Below are 19,722 nucleotides of genomic sequence, written 5' to 3'. Positions count from 1 at the left end.
AATTCCAAGGGTTTCTTTGAAATTAGTCCTGAAGAAGAGGTGCCCATAAAAATCTCTTTTTACATTCTTTGGCATGCCTAAGACTGCCTTACAACAGTTGTCATAGACAAGAATTCGTTATATAAGGTGTTAAGTTCTTAACACATTCAAAGAAGACTGCTGACTCACTGCCCAAGATAACATGGTTGAGGCAGCTCCAGCAGTTTGTCTCCTAAGAAAATTACAGAAGAATGTGTTAGAGAAGGCAAGGTGATCACTTTTACAGTATTTTCTTATTATTGCTTTCATTATTTATTGTTAGTGATAATTACTATTATTGCCAACAAGCTACTTTATTTCTAAAATTTTACTTTCACAGTTTGACCAAACCTGAAGGCCAAATATTAATTGCATTGTAATTTCCAATCAAGTAACCATGACACCGACTGCTCTTGCCGGGCTCTATTCTGTGGTGGAGGGGGAACCTGTGTTCTCTTCACATGGCTATGCTGGAAAGTGTATGGATAAGGCAGGGGTCCTGCCTGAAGTAATCCCAGTGTATTTTTAATGTCCTTTAATTGCCATTCAGGATGTAAGTCAGACCAGACACAATTGGGTCTGGTCACAGTTTAGGACTACTGAGCCCTGTTTATATAAAGGTGAATTTAGGAAATAAATCTGAAGCTATTACTTATGTACAATTTATTTTTCTTTAACATCTATTGATTTCTAAGCAATGTGAAACTAGTTCCAGAATACTCTATGTATTATATGTCTTTATTTGGCTTTGTTTGTGACCCCTGGATAGCATTGGTAGTGAAGTGGGAGGAGCAGATGTAATTCAGAATTTGACAAGGGCCTTGCTACCATAATCAAACTGAAACCTTATCAGACTTATTTGAAGTTTTCAAGAAGTCCGATTTTCTTAAAATTTGATAATGTTAACAGATGAAAAGTATATGAAGTTTTAAGTCTGTCTTTCTATATATTTGCCATAAAATTCTGTTTTGTTTTGCATTGCTTGGGTGATGTAGTTGTGAACATTTTAAATTTACATGCAAATTTCATAGTAGTCATCTTTCCTTCGGGTCCAAGGAAAGTATGGCAGCAGGTATGCCTTCTGTCTTCTGCCTTGGAAGGATTTTGACCTGACCTGAAGATTAGAAGATTGTTGCTGTTTTGCATTTAGCTTGGGTTACCTACAGGGATAGGAAAGATGTGGATTCCTTAGAGTACTAAGAATTTTAACATTAGCATCTGACATCTTTTTACACTGAGTTATTATTGACTGTTAGTTTTGGTTACCATCATTGTTTATCTACTATAGCCTCTAGGAGGACATTGTTCCTAGGGAGATTTTAAAAACCAAACTTAGTATGAGGCCAGAATACAAATAATTTTATCATTAATTACATTTCATTTCCCCTAATTCTTCTTATGTGTGAGAGTAATACTTGTTCTTAAGTGACCAACATTTTTAATGTACTATGTGCATATATTAAAAGAACAGAAACCAGTCTTGGCAGACACTGGAATAGTTAATGGGCTTTTCCAGCCAAGATAGGTTTGTAAAACTTTGTGAAAATTAAGAAATGGGAGGAAAAGTATGTTTCTATGCACTAATGGCATATTTTATTAACCCTTTACCTTAGGCTATAACATTTTTTTTTTTTTTTTTTGCAGCATTCTTTCATTAGATAAGCAGCTGGAAGAAGGAGGCTAGTTAGTTTACTGTAAGTGTTAAATATCTGCAAACATTCAGATAGTTAAAATAATTATTTTCATATAAAATCCTGGGTAGAGATGAAGTTTTTCTAAAAATAAATGATAATTTTGAGAAAGGAATAAGAGCAGTGACATAATTCTGACTTTGAGACCTGTAATCTTTAATAGCAAACTTTTTTTTTTTTTTTGAGACAAAGTCTTGCTCTGTCGCCCACACTGGAGTTCAGTGGCGTGATCTCAGCTCATGGCAACCTCCGTCTCCTGGGTTCAAACGATTCTCCTGCCTCTTCCTCCCATGTAGCTGCCATTATAGGCATGAGCTACCACGCCCGGCTAATTTTTTGTATTTTTACTAGAGACATGGTTTCACTGTGTTGACAAGGCTGGCCTCGAACTCCTGACCTCAGGTGATCTGCCTACCTCAGCCTCCCAAAGTGTTGGGATTATAGGCGTGAGCCACGGTGCCCAGCCGCAAACTTTTAAAAACAGCATTTAGAAAGGTTTGATGATATCATATGGTCTTTAATTGGACTGAACTTTTATATTCTTATTAGTACACGTATAAAATCAACAGCTTTTCATGATTCGGCATTTACATCTTAAATCTTGCACTCTGCTCTGTTAGGAAATAGAGCAACACTGGATATTTTGAAGCCAATAGGAAAAGTCTACATTTGTTATGTAAAAGTTACCTTACGCAATATTCAAGAGCAAGTGAACAAGGGTTGGGGGGTGGGGGTGCCAGAGAGCAGAGCATGCAAGAATGAGAGTGCGATTACATTGTCCTCTTCCATTTTAGTTGGTAGTTTGTACCGAAAACTGTAAAGTCAAACTTTTTGGAATTGTAACTATCCCAAGTGGGAATGTAAACTATATTGAACAAAATTTATTTAGCCTGTTAAAAAGTCAACCTAAAACTATAGTTAATTAGTTTATATTGTTACATCACTTTTAATAGAGACTCACAATCAGTGCAGAGTAAGAGGAGCTATTATCAGGTGAGCTGACTGCTACCCATATGGGGCTTTAAGATAATGATGAGTTTAAATTTCCTCTTAGAGCTAAGTGAGAATAAAACTGGAGGCAATAAATACTCTTGGCCAAAGCCATTAAATGAAAAAGCTGGGAATTCTCCAGCTCTTGACTTAAATTGTTTGTTTATCAGCTGGCGCCTAGTCTGGAGTCAAGAGCTGGAGATTTCTATCTGTGACAGAACTTTGAAACTCTTGCAGGACACTTTCATTTCAACTTAAGGTAACTTGAGTTTATAGCTTTGGCTTTAAAGATTACTAATGATTTACTCATTTCCTTACCATTTAACCAGAGTGGACTTTTTCCCAGGAAGGGATCTGTGTTTATTTAGGGCCTTTGTCTGCGGAGGGATTAAAAGGCAGCCCACCAGCATTGTGAACTTGATGGTAATAAAAGGTCACCAAAACACACCATAAAAACATTCTTACCATGGAATTAATTATACAGTGTAATTTTACAAAGCAACTTGGTTACTCCATCTTATCCCCTCCCCCATATTTAAACATTTCAACTTTTAAAAAGTAAATCTTTGGTATAATTTTGGTTTATGAAAAAAACGTTTTTTTGTTTTATGATGTTTAAATGCTGAGGAAGTTGTCATGTGCATATGTACAGTTTAATTGCTTAAAAATCTTAAAAGTTTTTAAATAAAAATGATCATTTATTGTTAAACTATGGGATGAATAACTTGTTTGGGAGGAGGTTAGAGTAGTCAGAAGGGTTGGTTAGTATTTCGTAGAACAGCTCAGTTTCTAAAAACCTAAGTCCAGCTAAGAATTTATCTGTGCCACCAGGTGGCATTGCATCCAAACCTGCTAATGATAAAAGGAGGATTATAAAATATATTTTTTTTGTTAAAGATATAAAGATTTTGCTTTTGAAGTTAACTTAAAACTACATCTGATATCAAGGTTAAGTATCTCCAAAGAATTGAAAAGATTTCTAAACTCTGTAAATATTTGTTTTTAGGTTGTTGATATTAAAACGAAAGTAAATGAAAATTAAACATTGAGGGGATTGCTATTTTTCATTTAGTAAAATAAGCATTTAACATTTGGCTTTTTTTTTTTTTTTTTTTTTTTTTTTTGCTCGTCTAAACACTGGAGAGGGGAATCCAGCCTATAAAGATTCTCACAAATATTTCAAATCCCCGCCCCCTACCATGTGGCAAGATTCCACCCCCCTCCTTGGGTCTTGTAAAAAAAAAAAAAAAAGTGTCAGCAGGTTTTACTGTATGGGAATTTTTAAAAAGAGGGAGAGACCTCTGAAAGGTGCAAGTTGGTCCTTTTCACAAGCCTCACTATGAGATTCATTAGGAGTTCATGTTCATGTCTTAAAAGCTGTTTTTGGGAAAGTAAATTCTTGAGTTTCCTGTACTGGTTTTCAGGGAGTCTTTATAGTCTTTTGAATCAGCTCATTTTAAAACAGTGATAATGTAAAAAGCACAATAAAAAAAGGCTCATTATAAATTTTATAAAAGTGTGATTTTTTTCATTAAAATACGTATTCATGTTCTATTTTTATGAAGCCATAAATATTAGTTAATAAACTGTAGCAGAAACAATTAAATTACTTAATACAGCTATCCAGGTGCTAGGATATGTTGTCAGAATAAATAAAGTTCAGTGTATATTCTATTGATTTTTATTCTTTTAAAAAATGTATTCACCATGCAGAGAGATGTTTAATGCTTAGCTTTGATCATTTATCAAAAAGCTTAGTGCTACTCATTTTATACTCTTGCCTCTTCTCTGAGGCTTCTTAATGTGCACAACCTGTTTAAGAAATGTATATGTTTTCAAAGTAAATGTTTGACCTCCCACCTTGATGTTCCCACTTAAAAGCAAAACCCTTTTCTCCCTTATATTTTGAATAACTTGATGAGAATGTGTGTTGTACTAAAACTAAATATACGTACCCTTCAGTATTACCAAAAGAGACCTTTTGGTTTTAAAAATTAGGAAATTTCACATTTGAAAGTAATCTAGACAAAGGTACTCATGACATTTGACCCTGAAATTTTTACTTTTAAACTTGATACAACAGTCTGCTTCTTAGCTTTGTTGTATGCTAATATTTCTACTTATTTAACATCAAAAAGCTGTCGAGGTTTCTCTTTATAGATTAGGCCTGTGTTCTGGAATTGCCTCCTGCGGTCCATGAATTGCTTCTTGGCTTGTCGTGTTAGAATTTCTCACCAGGGTCTTTTGTGAGCTATGTAGCCAACATTAAAAAAAAAAAAAATCAAATTTGATAGAGCAAACTGGATTAGTAAAAATTATACTTACTATTCATAATTATAATTGAGGTTTCTTGGCTAAGCATATCAATTTTATGCAGTAAGAGTAAGCACATGCAAATCTCATGTAATGATATGCATACATATAGTTGCCCACAATGACTGTATTTTTCTACTTATTTCTATAATAAAATGATGAATTTTTTGCTGAAATTTCAGAAATCTAAAAACATTGAAAAATACTGATCATGAGAAAAACAATTCTTACTTGTTAGGGTATATGTTATTTAGTAATGAAGCATTTAGATTTTGGATTCTGTAATTTCAGTTGGAAATAGTATTGGTGTAAGTGAGTGTTGCCATGGGAACCTCCACATAGATATAAAAGGCAATACTGTCTAAGTGGAGGAGGAGGGGCGATGTACTGAAATACCAGTGGCCTAAATGATCTATTTTATGTATGTGTTGGTGTGGGGGTGAGAGCTAGGATGAAAAGGGGAGAGAAAGTACTACGGAAAGTAAATGTTACCAGTCAAAGCAATTTACTCATACTTTTGGATTCTTCTAGATGGAAGTGTTTTAAAGCTTGAAATGTGATTCTTAATTATTGGTATCATTTGCACATACTGGGGAGTCTTTGCATACCTTATTTTTAACCTACATTGGAGTATATTTAACTTACTTGGTTTTAGATAAAATTTAATTTAGTGAAATTTGAGAGTTAGGATTTCAGTCTTTGAAATGGCTTTAATTATACATGTTATTAAAGATGGTTATCATATTTAATTCTTTTTAAATATCTGAAATTTAGAAAAACTAAACTGACTAGGACACAGTTAATGTGACTTTCAAAGAAAAGCTAGCATTTTGGCTTTATAGTATTTTTAATATTAGATTTTTAGTAATTTTCTATAAATATATAGGCAAGGAAACAATGACTTACTGTATCTACATGTATAATATTTTATGGTTTAAAAAAATAATGAAAACAACAAAACCTAACATAAAATCTTTTTATATCCCTTAGGAGCACATAAAGATTATAGAGATAGAGATGATTAGAGAACAACCAATTTAACTGCATGCAAAGTAACATTTTTGTTTTTTGTATGCTTAGGTTACAAAAAAACAATGAAATTGTGCCCAACCTGAGTTAGCCTGGTAAAATGCAGCATCATCATCATGGCAGTTTTAACACTATGGATTCTGGTTGTCAGATACAAGTATAAAAAAAAAGAAGAGATATTAACCTGACAAAAACTGTTTAAACTTACCTTTTTAGTCAATCCAGAGAAAAAGCTGCCAAGGTAATAAAATATCCAGAAGTTTTTAAGTTAAAATGAGTAATTTAAATTAAAAGAGGTGAGGGGGCATGAGCAAGCAAGCGAGAAGAAAGAGGGGTGAAAACGACAGGCACTGTGCTTCCCGGGCCTGGCTGTATCTGATGTAAATTAACCAGCAGTGGGGAGTGTATTGTTTCCAACTCCACATAAACAATGCTGGGTGTCTCTTTGGGAGTGGGTGGGTGCTGGGATGGATGGGGGTTGTTGAGAAGGGAACTGGCAAGCAGAGTTTATAATCTATTAGTGGATTTTTTTGGCATGCAAAACATAGTAGGAAAGAGAGTAAAGAATGAGAAAGTATGTTTGCACCTAAAATGGATCAAGTGAAACCTTAAAATGATGTGAAATAATTCATAATTGTTAGAGAATGCTTAGTTGTCAGTAATCTTCAGGTTAAAAAAAAATTTTTTTTAAAGACTGACGCCTTATAATGTAAAACGTTCAGCAGTGAAGATGCCCAGTTTTAAGTGTACTTTTGGCATAGTCGGCTTAGCTCTAAACATGGCTTCTAAAAACTAAAAGACTAAGGAAACTTGTATTTCTTGGAAAAATAGGTAACAAGGGATGAAAAGTCAAGTTTATTTTTAAAAATAAGAGAATGAAAGTAAGAGCTACAACATCCGTGTTGCTTTTCTGTTTCCGTTTTTGCCTGCTGCTTTTTCTTCCCCGCACCTTCTTGGGGTAAAATCTGATAGTCTTAACGGAGTGGAAAGTGTGAAAATGCACACAGCCTTATCAATAAGTAGATTCAAAACATCTCTAATCACCTTAAAGTTTTATAGTGCAGAATTTTCTAGAAGTCAGCTCATTTATTAAGTACTTTTTGTGTGTCAGGTTACCTCACTGGGTTGTTTCTGTATTTTAAAACATTTCATCCTTATAGCATCCCCATGAAATGCAGATTATCCTAAATTTTTTTTTTTTTTTCCAGTGAGGAAGTTGAGTCTCAGGAAGGCACGATAGGACAATATGTAATTTTAAGAATTAGCCTGATTTAGCAAAAAGAAGATAATTTAGGTAGAGGATTTTCAATATTATGGCAGGACTAATACATTCAAGTTTGGAGTTTCTTTGGGTTGCTAGAATAACTAAAAGGCTTTGGTTTGTTTCATTTAAAAACAAAATAGAGAAAAATACTTTTTCTTGCTCTATCGATATCACACCATTCAATGACCCCAACTCCCACACACGTACCCACAATCAAAATACAGAAAGAATTGTTAGCCAGCCAAAAAAAGTTCACATAGGTAATCTAAAGTAATTTTAGTTTTGGTTTTAAGTGCTTTAATCTAGTTAACCAAAGGAACAGGAAGGGCAAACATGTATAAACAAGTGAAAACCAGAACTTTTAACCTTCTAACATAATTTCCTTCATAGGTCTTTTAGCAATTGGATTAGGAAAAAGAGCCAGAATATCTTATTTAGTCATTAATTGTAATATGAGTACACAGGACAGCTTTACATATTTTACCCTTTACCTTATATTTTTAAATTTTTATTTTGCAACATTACCCAGTTAAATGCTCTTTTGTAACTTTTTAAATACCCAAAATTGACCTTTACAAAATATCAATGAGAATTTCAGTATTCAACATTAATCACTGATAAGCTTTTTTTAAGTACGTTTATAGTATAGGTATTTAACGTTAATACATGATTAACAGTGTATCAAGCTTATTGCACGATCATAATAAAATACACCATTCAGTGCTAAGTAGACATTGCAATTATCATTTGGTGTTATACTGAAAGACTTATATTGGTAACTGATGATTTTCATCTTGTTAGTATTTTTAATCCCTCTCAACATATGTAATCTTTCAGTAGTTTCATCAAAAGAAATCTGTTCCAACAACTTTAAACAGAGGACCTTCAAGAGTGTGAGATGTGTGTGTTTTAATAGTTTTATCTTGAAGAGAACTCAGTGAAAGATACTTTCTAGAGTATGTTAGAAAGACCCAACCAACCAGCCCATACTATCATCATGACTTAACTTTTGGAGTTTTATACATAGGTTTCATTGAAGGCTGTAAGAAAATCTGATGTTTATAACATTTTCCTTTGCCAGTATTTGTCTGAATTTTGCAAAGATCAAGTATCCAAAGTACGAAATGCTAATGTATTTTCGGAAAACAAACCAAAATCCACTTGCCCAGTATATTTTACATATTTTAAGAATGAGAATTCAATAGTCTAATAAGTCTGGCTTCATAACTCATAGATTTCTTGCACCAAATAAGATTGTCAGCAGTTTGGAAAAAAGAGTAAAGAAGAGGCTCTTCTTCTTACATTGGTGTGTTCAAAAGTAAAATATAAACCAGTATTTTTGTTACTATAGCTTGGAGCACTAAAGAAGAGCCAGCTATCAGTTTCCAGATTGTTTTAGAAGTAGTGTATGAAGACCTTTTCATTTCAACTTGTTCTTATTCTAAAGATTCCTGGCTCGTTATATACTAAATTGTTTCTAGAAATGCTTACTAGATAGGTTGCTATGAAAGGAAAGGTTTAGAAAAGGGTGAGTAGAGAAAATTACTTTTGAAAATATATTCTGACCCTGACCCTCAGTGGGATAAAGTTCCAAGGGAATAAAGATTATTGCTAGCCAGAAAATTGCCCAACTAGGTAGTGATGAAAACTGGAGTTTAGCCAACTCTTATTTTTGTGTGATTCTACTCACTCTTTTCCTGTAGTTGGTTGGGTTGGCAAAGACGTTTAGTGGGTTGTTTGATTATGGCAGGACCAAGGTCAAGTTTAGCTTTGCCTGACTTCAGTGTTATCTTTTCAAACCAAAATGCCTTATAATAATGAGATTCTTCATTGGAAAAAAAAATGAACAATTCTTTATCTTTATGCATGTTTTAAGTGATGTGTTTTTTGAAGATAGAGGCTGTAAGTTTAAAAGGGTGGATTGTTATATTCTAGGAAGTATGCTAAGTGAACATGACAGTGTTTTCATAAAGGAGAGATGATATGGGAAAACCATAGCAATGAAGGTGAAGAAAAATAAGGAACGTGAAAGAAGACCCTTTCTATTTTTGTTGTTTAAGGGAGAGAACTCCCTGACTCTGTCAAAACATTTTAGCATCTAAGAAATAAGAAGTGACTTATCTCTGTTATTTCTTCCATATCCTATAGTAACTTAAACTTTGATTTTTTTTCCCATTGGCGACAAAAATGTGATATAGCTTCCTTTTATTTATGTCTGAGTTTTGAATTTTTTATTTGATTATAAGACAATGTATACAATTATAAAGGACCAACAAACATTTACTTATAATTTTCCATGCAAACCTTTTTTGAAGAAAAAAACTTTCCTTAAAAAAAAAAAACAAAACACTGAATCTTTTAAACAATTGGTATTTGGTTTTATTTGTATTATTTTACTTTCTCTTGTTCAGTTTTAATCAATTTTTAAAACTAATTAAAAATTGAAATACAAAGGATTTAAAACAAAGTTTGGGAAGGGAAATTGATCTAATTGACTCTGCTGTTTTTCTGCGTTTTCTATAGAAATTCCTTTAAAAAATGTTCTTTCATTTTAATCCTTCTTTAAGTTCAACCTAAGGAACACATTTGATAAACTTTTTTATTTGGATCCAAAATAGCAACTCTGATGGACTAATTGGTACATACCTCATATGTGAACACATCTTTGATACGATGTTTGCTTTCTGAAGGGCTGCTTAATTATTCCCTCCCCGTAATGAACTAAAATTGTTGAATGGGATCAATCACATATCATTGTAAGGTGTTCTGCATTTGACATAGATGATTATGCTACTGTATGTCGAGTTTGAATTGTACTCACTTTATGCCTCTTGGTGGTCATACTTTTTCTTTTCTTTTCAGTGCACACTCAGTACATAAAGCTTGTGTGGGAAAGAAGTCCTTGTTTCCTGTCTTTGTTGGTATTTGTAGGTTCCTAATCTTCCAAGAGTCTTGGGATGTAGATCTGTACATCATGACTAGGGTTGGGTAGTTTTTATGGTGAGGAAGAGGGGAAAAGATAGTATTGAAGCAATTCCTGTCTAGGTCTGCAAAGTGCAGATTGCATTTCTCTTGCAGTGGTGTTAGGTATATGGCCTTTTTTTGGGAAAGTGCTATTAAGTGTTTGGAGACCTTTATCTTTCTCTGTTTTGTTGTAGCAGATGGAGTTGTCCTGTGGTGTTTTTGCTAGGTATGATAAATGTTGTACTAAAACTGCTTGGTGGAAGTTTGATCTGGAAAGATTACTGTTCCTTTCAGTTTCCTGAAGAAAATGGAATCATAGTATTCAAACCATTGAGCAAACAAGTCCATGAGCCAGACCAGCAATAATAATGTGTACTTCTAATTGATGCTTGTGATTCTTTTTCTTTCTTTAAAACAAAAGGTTTAGGAATAAAAACCAGGAATGATTGTTAGTTTTGTCTGAAATAAAACAAATGGTAGAAATAGTCAAACCTTTTTCTTCAGAGCTTCTAGAAAGAAATATCTAGATAATGAAGGATTGTCCTTATTTTATAAAAGAAAAATAAAAGCAAAGAAGTTACTTGGTTCTTTCACATTCCAGAAATAAAACATTCAATTCTCCCATTCATGTAGCATAGCAGTCTTTAGTTTTATTCTGATTAGTTTGACTAATAGTATTTTTAGATAATTGTGTACTTCTAATAGCTTTTATGCAATCTGTAATTTATCTACACTTGTGTTGAAAGCTGTTAGCCACCACTTACCTATTGGATGGAAATAAATTTTTGATTAAATTCTCCCAACAAATAAACTTGTTACTAAAAACAAGTAGGAGGTTCTAATCAAATTGCTTGGCATTTAAAGACAGAGTTTCTTTCTTCTTTCTTGGGTGATTCCCACTGCAGATATGCTCTGACACAATTGGGAGTAAATTTATAGCCTGAACTGAGTCTGTGGGGTGATTTGCAAACTTTTATTATCCTCCATCTCAGCTATTTGCCGTTAATATTTTCTTACACTAATATAGGTAATTAGAAATTGATGTTGGATCTGAAACTCCCTCTTTGAATTCCTTTATATTTTATTCTCTATCTTGTATGTATTATTTCCTTCAATAGTTAGGAGCAAAATAAGATAGCAGCAGCATCCGCAGTCTTAAGCCCCTCTTTTTATTGGTGTCGGGGGAAAGTGATGAACTATGATCAAAACAGTAAGTGGTCTCAGTGGTATCTGGAGTCCACTCATGTCTTTGACTGTGATTACGGCATCTGAGATACAGGATGCAAAGGAGTCTGGTTAGGGGGATTCTGGTAGTGCCTCTTAGAGTGGTGTTGCCTCTGTACCCAGCATACTATTCTAAGCCTGAGAATACAGGATTATTGACTCAGAGCATCTTGGTTTTTTTTTTGTTTTGTTTTAACTGAGGCTATGGGAAGCTCGGAGCTACATTTTGGTACCCCATAATAATCATCGTTTTTCCCCTGGCCTTCCCTTTTTCTGTGTGGTTTCTATTTTCACTTGTGTCTTTAGCTTAAAAAATATTTATTTAGTCCCTGCTATCTGCTAGGCACTGAGAATACAATGGTATACATGAGAGACCTGCTTTCCTTCCTCTTAGTACTTATGGTCCATATGTTTGTGTCATCTTACACATTATCTCAAAATCCTTTTTGGAAGTAAATATATGAATTATAGGGCCATCAGGTTTTTGTGCTGCTCTGTCTCTTTTTAAAATCTTTCTCTATGTACTTTTATTCCTGCCTTAGTTTTTATTTTCTTTGCTTATTTTTTCTAATTTTTAAATAAAATTAAGACTCCCTACCTCTACTTTTCTCTTAACTCTTGCCTTAATATTTAAAAAAAGTTTTTATTGCATATATATGCATATACGCACTTCCTTAAAAAACAAAAATGGGATTTTTTTTGCAAATTGCTTTTTAAAAATTTCATATATCTTTTCATATATACAGCTTGAGCATCTGAAATCTGAAATGCTCCAAATCTGAAACTTTTTGAGCACTGACATGATGCTCAAAGGAAATGCTCACTGGAGCATTTCAGATTTTGGATTTTTGGATTTGGGATGCTCAGCCAGTAAGTACAATGCAGATACTCCAACATCTGAAAAAATCTGGAATCCAAAACACTTCTGGTCCCAGGCATTTTAGATAAGGGACATTCAGCCTGTAATAAATTTACTTTATACTTTCAAGTTACTACAAAATATTTTATATTGTAGACAGCCTTCTGCTATTACAGAGGCTACTCTGAATATTCTTGAGCAGAGATATTTTCATGTAAATGCAAATTTATCAGTAGGAGAAATTTTAAGGAATGGTATTTCTAGGTCAAAGAGTATGTGCATTTTAAATTTTGGTAGATGTTGCCAGTCTTTTCATCAAAGTTTTTACTTCTACCAACAATGTAGGAGAATTTTGTGGTCTGAATGTATCCCCCAGAATTCGTGTGTTAGAAACGTAATTCCCAATGCAACAGTGTTGGGGACTTTTGGGAACTGTTCAGATCATGAGGGCTCTGCCCTTGTGAATGGATTAATAATGTTAGAAAAGGGCATGGTGGAGGGAGTTTGGTCCTTTGGTCCTTTTTTGCCTTTCTGCCTTCTGCCCTGTGAGGACACAGCATTCCTCCCCTCCAGAGGACACAGCATTCAAGGTAACTTCTTGGAAGCAGAGCTGGAACCCTCACCAGACAACAGACCTGCTGGCATCTTGACTTGGACTTCTTAGTCTCAGAAATGTGTGAGAAATACTTTTCTGTTCTTTATAAATTACCCAGTGTCAGGTATTTTGTTGTAGGATCACAAAAGGAAAAAGAGTATTTATTCATACGTTTGCAACAGTCTGGTTGGGGGAACTGATACATTATCTTTACATTTCTTTTCTTCTAGTCTAATAAGAAGTAAAAAATAGTATAGTGTGGTTTTGATTTTCTTTTCTTTTTTTCCTCCAAATTATGATCTTGTTTGAGCATTTTAGGAACACTTATTGGCCATTTATTTGCCTTTTTAAAAAGTGATTGCGAATTCGTGTCCTTTATGCATGATTTTATTAGATTTATTCATTCAGCAGCTATTTCTTGATTATGGTGTGCCAGGCACTGTGCTAGGCATTGATCTTTTCTAATGGGTATGTATGAGTATCAAATGCTCATTCATTTATTCAATAAATATTTATTATCTGTCATATACCAAGTACTAGTCTAGGCCTGGGAATATAGCTGTTCTCACACACACACACACACACACACACACACACACACACACACTCCTGCCCTTATGGAAATTACATTTTTTTTTTTAATTAAAAAAAAAATTTTTTTTTGAGACAGAGTCTCTTTCGCCTAGGCTGGAGTACAGTGTTGCCATCTAGGCTAACTGCAACCTCTGCCTCCCAGGTTCAAGTGATTCTCATGCCTCAGCCTCCCGAGTAGCTGGGATTACAGGCACGTACCACGACGCCTGGCTAATTTTTGTGTTTTTCATAGAGACCGGGTTTTGCCATGTTGGCCAGGCTGATCTCGATCTCCTGACCTCCAGAAATCTGCCCACCTCAGCCTCCCAAAGTGCTGGGATTATAGGTATGAGCCACTGCGCCTGGCTGGAAATTACGTTTTAATGAGTATGAATATGTGTGGGAAGATAAAAATGTTGCAAATATTTTCTGCCAGTTTGTCCTTTCTTTATTCAGTTTATGGTAATTTTTAAAATATGGAAGCTTGGAATTATTGTACAGTTGAGTGTATCAGTCTTCTCCTTTATGGCTTCTGAGTTTGATGTCCTATCCAGAAAAGGTTTATTGTCACTAAATTTGTAAAATTAAAAAGAAATTTATGTATATCTTCTTTTAGTTATTTTATGATTTCATTTTTAGAAACTTAAATTTTTGATTCATTTGCAGTTTATTTTAGTTGAAGGGGTGAGGGTAGAAATCTAGATTACTTTTTCTCTTAAAAATTTCTTGAATGAAAATCTTTTTTTCCTTCATTTCAAATGCCCCATTAATTTCATACACTCAGTTCCAATATGTATTTGGGTCTTTTTCTGAGCTCTCTGTTGATATCTCATTGTTGAGTGTTTCCTGAGTAGGACAACTTTCCATTGCTTTATTTTACTGTCTGGAAGGGTAGTCGTCTTTCATTGCTCTTTTTCCCTGCTCAGAATTTTTCAGACTACTTCTGCTTGTTTATTGTTCCAAAGAGACATGAAAATCATTTTATCATGTTCCTCCCAAAACATACTGTTAATATTTTCGTTGGGATTGCACTGAATTTATGGATTAATTTATGGAAAATTTACATAGCTAAATCTTTCTATTTAAGAATAAGATATACTCATTGATTTCTTTTTGTGTGTCTCTTACTAGGACTTTTAGGTCTTCTTTAGGCTGGGCGCAGTGGCTCACGCCTTATAATCCCAGCACTTTGGGAGGCCAAGGCGGGTGGATCACCTGAGGTCAGAAGTTCGAGACCAGCGTGACCAATGTGGTGAAACCTTGTCTCTACTAAAAATACAAAATTAGCCAGGTGTGGTGGCTCATGTCTGTAATCCCAGCTATTCGGGAGGCTGAGGCAGGAGAATCAGTTGAACTCGGGAGTTGGAGGTTGCAGTAAGCTAAGATTGTGCCATTGCACTCCAGCTGGGGCAACGAGTGAAACTCCGTTTCAGAAACAAAAAACAAAAAACGTCTTTATGTAACAACCTAAACATTTCTTCAACAGCTTATTCCCAAGTCTTTTTACCTTTATTGTTACTGGTATTATTTTATTTATTTGTTTATTTTTTTGAGATGGAGTCTCGCTCTGTCACCCAGGCTGGAGTGCAGCGGCGCGATCTCAGCTCACTGAAAGCTCCACCTCTGGGTTCACACCATTCTCCTGCCTCTGTTAGTGGTATTGCAAACTGACTCCTCTTTAAAAAAAAAAAAATTTCCATTGATATTTATACATATGAGAGGTATTGATTTCTATATATTAATTTGAACCCTACTTCCTTTTTGAATTCTCTTATTCTACTAGTTTTTCAGTGGTTCTCTGATTTTCTAGGTCTAAAAATGATCATTTTGCGCCTTTTTTTCCTAAATCATATTGCCTCTTTTTGTTTTTTCTTTCTTTCTTAACTGGTTATTAAACATTTGGTTAATACTTCCAGAATAATATTGAATAATAGTAGTGATAACAGGTGTTCTCGTCATGTTCCTGACATTAATGAAAATGCTTTCATTGAGTTAATTTTGAACACAGTGGTAGCTTTGGTTTGAAGGAGATTTTTGAAAAATTATGTTGAAGAAATATCTTTTTTTAAATGTATGTTTGCATTATTAATTTCCTCAACCAATATATAATGTTTCTAGTATGAGTCAGTCACTGCATTGGCCCTGGAAAGTGAGCAATCAGAATAGGCACAATCCCTGCCCTTGGAACTTACAGTCTGTTTGGGAGAACTGATACCAATTGATTATAGATTTGCCAAAATGCTTGGGACCTGAAGTGTTTTGGATTTTGAAGTATTTGCAGAATACATATCTGGATGAGCATCCCTAATTTGAAAATCCAAAATGCTTTAAAATCTAAAGCTTTTTGAGGGCTGACATGATATTCAGAGGAAGTGCTCATTGGAGCATTTCAGATTTCAGATTTTTGGACTGGGATCCTCTCAACCTGTATTAATCATATAATCATAAAAACTGTACCATATTTTGCCCTGTGCTACAGCAGGGTTACATTGAACCATAGGAGTATTTACCTAAGGTGGATTTTCTTGGAGGTCAGGAAAGTCTTGCTGGAAAAAGTAACCATTGATTGTGACCTTAAAGGAGAGTTTGAGTTAACTAGACACAGAGGAAGAGCATGCCGAGCACCTGGTGGCACATTTTAAATAGGGAAGTATGGTGTTGGGTGAGGCTGAAGAGAGAGGTTGGGCTGGACTATCAAGACCTTTTTCACCACGTTTTACTAATTTTGTTCATATGCTAAGAACAGTGGGAAGCCATTCAAAGTTTTAAGTAAGGAGACAGCATAATCAGATTAGGATTTCTAAAAGATTATGGTAGCTATAGTGTGGAAAACATGTTAGAGACAGGGTGTGAGTAAAAGCTGGGAGACAATTGGGAGTCAGTTGTAGTAGTCCAGGCACGCAGGGATGGTAGCCTGAGCTACAGATATAGAGATAGAGAAAAGTTGTCAGTTTTTTTTGTTTGTTTGTTTTCTTAAAAGTATCTTAAGTTTAGGCTTTACAAGAAGTCAGCCTATAACATTCACCAAGAATAACTCATAGGATGAATGGGGCCGGGTGAAGGTGTGGCTTTTGGGATAAAAAATAACCAAGTTGGTCTGAGTACTTTTTGTTTTATTTTTATTCTCATCCTGCTCTTTTTTCTCATCTTTCCTATTTTGGTTTCTGACCTAAAAATTCAGTCTCTTTTCTTCAGATAGTCTCTTCGTTATCTTAAACATCCTTTCATCCAGCAAACATTTGAGTACCTCTTGTATCATGCATTCTGCTGAGTGCTGAGGAAGAAGATAAATGGATGCTGAGGGACCTCAAGATCATCATAATGTATTAGGTGAGACAGATGCATATTCATAAAAAACACATTGCACTAAATGTAACCCACAAAATGAAGCTGTTGATACATTTGAGGCATCATTTGGAAGCCTTTCTGGAATAGGTGAGGTTCAAATTACATTTTAGAAGATTAATAGAGATTTTCCAAGTGAGGAAGGGGAAGGCTGTTTTCAGGCAAAGGGAATATAGCATTTACAAAGACACAGAAGCGTGAAATAATACAATGTTTTTGCTGAAATTTGGAAGTTTGAAATTTCTGGATTTTGGCATTTCTGGTTGTAAATGGAGAGGGAAGTGGGAAGAGATGAGATTGGCTTGATTGACAAGACACTCACATGAAGGTTCTTCTAGAATCGCTGTATTCAGAAAAGCATTTACATTGGGGGATATAAAAGGCTAGCATGAAAAATTAACATAGCAATGTATTTAGATTTTAGAAGCCCACAGCTCCATTTAAAAAATGCCCTTTTTACCTAGGTTAACAAGTAAATTGTTAAACTCAGTTTCAAGGGGACGATTTAGTTGTACTTTTTAGAAAATACTGTCTTGATAAATGCCTTACATTGTATGTATATGTAAATGCTTGCAGATGAAACAAAATAATGAAAGTTAAACAAAATCATGAAATTCCCATGCTCTTCACTGAAAGCAGTCAGAACTTGTGGTGGGTTAGGTGATAATCTTAAGTGAGCTGAAAGGGCTCAGGTCCTCACCAAACTTAAAATTTACTTCTAAGGAGAGACTTGGAGAGTCTCTGAGATTCGTAGAGAATTTTTTAAATGATGTTTTGATCGTACCCATTTAACTAACTGAATTTATATAGTGCCTCGATTTAGGAAAACTGAAAGCTAAACTTCAAATTAAAAAAACTTAGATGAGACCAGTTGATACCAAAATATGATGGTATCAGTTAAGTTCCATATAAAAGGAAAAATTGACTTTTCTCTTGCAGTGTTAGTATTTTTCCTGAGCTCCTGTCTCCTCCCTTTAAGCATTTTTCTGTTATTTGAGGGAGATATTCAAGGATTGAAGCTAACAGAGTCCCTCACTGAAAGGCTGGAAATATAATTTCACTTAACCATACCTGGTAGCATCTTCTTAAATGGTATAAGAAAGTGCTTTTCTAATTCAAATGATTCAAATAATAATAATTGCTAATATTATGACCAAACTTTGAAGAAAGTGATAGTTGTATTTTATAGAATTAAGTGAGATCCTTATCAGGGACTATGAAAGGATTAACAGATACCTTCAGAATGCTTTACACCTGAGGTGTATGTAGATCGCTGTAGAGCTCTAAAGGGATTAGATGGGTGGTGGTTAAGTAATAGCAGATGTCCCTTTTAAAATCTGCAAACCAGAGGTCTATTAAGTACAGTGCTTAATTTTTGCTGACTTGGTTCCATGAGAAACCTTGATGTTTGTAAGTGCTTCTGAAAGTATCAAGAAGAAACTATTCAGATGATTTGGAAATTTGGGGCCTACTCTTTTTGCTTTGTAAAATGGACAGTTTTGGATAAGCAGGAAATTCTGACTGATGGGCAGCAGAACAATTAATTACAGTATAGAAGTGCATTAGGTATAGTCAAGAGAGCACTTACATGAGAAATCTGAAGATAGATCTGAGTTCTGTTACTTCCTCTATCTGTTGTGTGACTTTGGGCAAATTAACTTTTCTGAGCCTCAGCTTTTCTGGGTGTAAATAAAAGTGATGGGACTGTTGGTGCTGAGTCTAAATGCATTGCTTATTTTGAGACTTAAATAAAATGATGTACCATTGAATCTCTTGGAGTGGGCATATTCCTTTCTCTAATGCCATTTTTAGGGCCTGTGCTTTTTGTGAACATCAAATGAGATTTTGATGTTTTCTTTTTTTCTCACCAAAATCCTAACCTCAGGGATGACTTTATCAGAATGTTCTAATGTAATCATTGTGGAAAGATACAGATTAGTACTTAATTGAGAATGTGATAACCCAAATCAGAACTCTTACTCTGGTTCACAAAATAGGACTTCTGGAACTTTGAGAAGAGGCAGTTTGGTGTGATGGGAACGATCACGGGATTTGGATTCAGGACTCCAATGTAGGTCACTTACTAGTTGTAAACTTGGGTATGTGTGAACCACATATTCAAAAGTGAACCACAGAGTCTTTGCCACAGAAAAGGTTGCTCAGAGAACACAACTGTCTTCATTTTATATACAGAGAAGTATTTCCCCAGATTGCCTTTTTACTGATTGTCTTACAATCAAGTGTTTGATTTCAGTTTTCCTTTTAGTTTCTACCATACATTTGAAGACAATGGAGTTAGAATCACTTTCTCTGATGCATACTAGGCATATGTCCTAGTTATTTAATATCTCTGTGCCTTACTTTCTACATCTGTAAAATAGACATTATTATATAATACATACCTCAAGGGTTGATTTCTCAAGGGTCTAGAAAAGTACCTGATCCACAGTATGTGCTGAATAGTGTTAATTACTCCCATTGTTATTAAAATCCCTGTTGGAATTATTAAGGGGAAAACACGAATTTCTCATTTAGTCAATAAGAATTTGAGAGCTAGCAGCATAGTTTAAGGATAAATTCTAGTTACTGCTTTTCTACTTGTGTATAAAGATTTGAAGGAAAATATATTATTCACTATAAAAATTTAAAAAATTAGGTTTTTCCTAAATCAAATATAAGCATTTTAGTGATTTTTAAAAATGTAATAGAAGCATACTTACCCTTTTTTGTTAATCTGAATTTATAAGTGGAAATATAACATGTTGATAAAACCATTTTGTTACATAAAAATACACATTTTCAATATACTTGTATTACCTAATAATGCCATTCCCACATTTTAAAAGTCATTCCTGTG

General features: G+C 34.3%; 1 protein-coding gene and 1 long non-coding RNA gene across 3 annotated transcripts in view; one reads left to right on the top strand and one right to left on the bottom strand.

Annotated features, from left to right (window-relative positions):
* LOC105475770 (3-hydroxyisobutyrate dehydrogenase) overlaps positions 1–19,722 on the top strand; it is a 140,693-nt gene that overhangs the window by 53,974 nt on the left and 66,997 nt on the right. The window lies entirely within an intron of this gene.
* The window catches only part of LOC139362826 (uncharacterized), a 228,188-nt gene continuing 225,123 nt past the window's right edge, over positions 16,658–19,722 (bottom strand). For both annotated transcript variants that reach the window (XR_011622259.1, XR_011622258.1), the window contains 2 exons: positions 19,268–19,358; positions 16,658–16,794 (listed from right to left, as the gene is read on the bottom strand). This is a non-coding gene — a long non-coding RNA (uncharacterized lncRNA). The remainder of the gene's footprint in view (positions 16,795–19,267; positions 19,359–19,722) is intronic.

Source organism: Macaca nemestrina, chromosome 4 (assembly GCF_043159975.1).
Source record: "Macaca nemestrina isolate mMacNem1 chromosome 4, mMacNem.hap1, whole genome shotgun sequence".
NCBI classification, from domain to species: domain Eukaryota; kingdom Metazoa; phylum Chordata; class Mammalia; order Primates; family Cercopithecidae; genus Macaca; species Macaca nemestrina.
The sequence above is the reverse complement of the archived record's forward strand: the minus strand, read 5'-3'. Positions and strand labels throughout refer to the sequence as shown.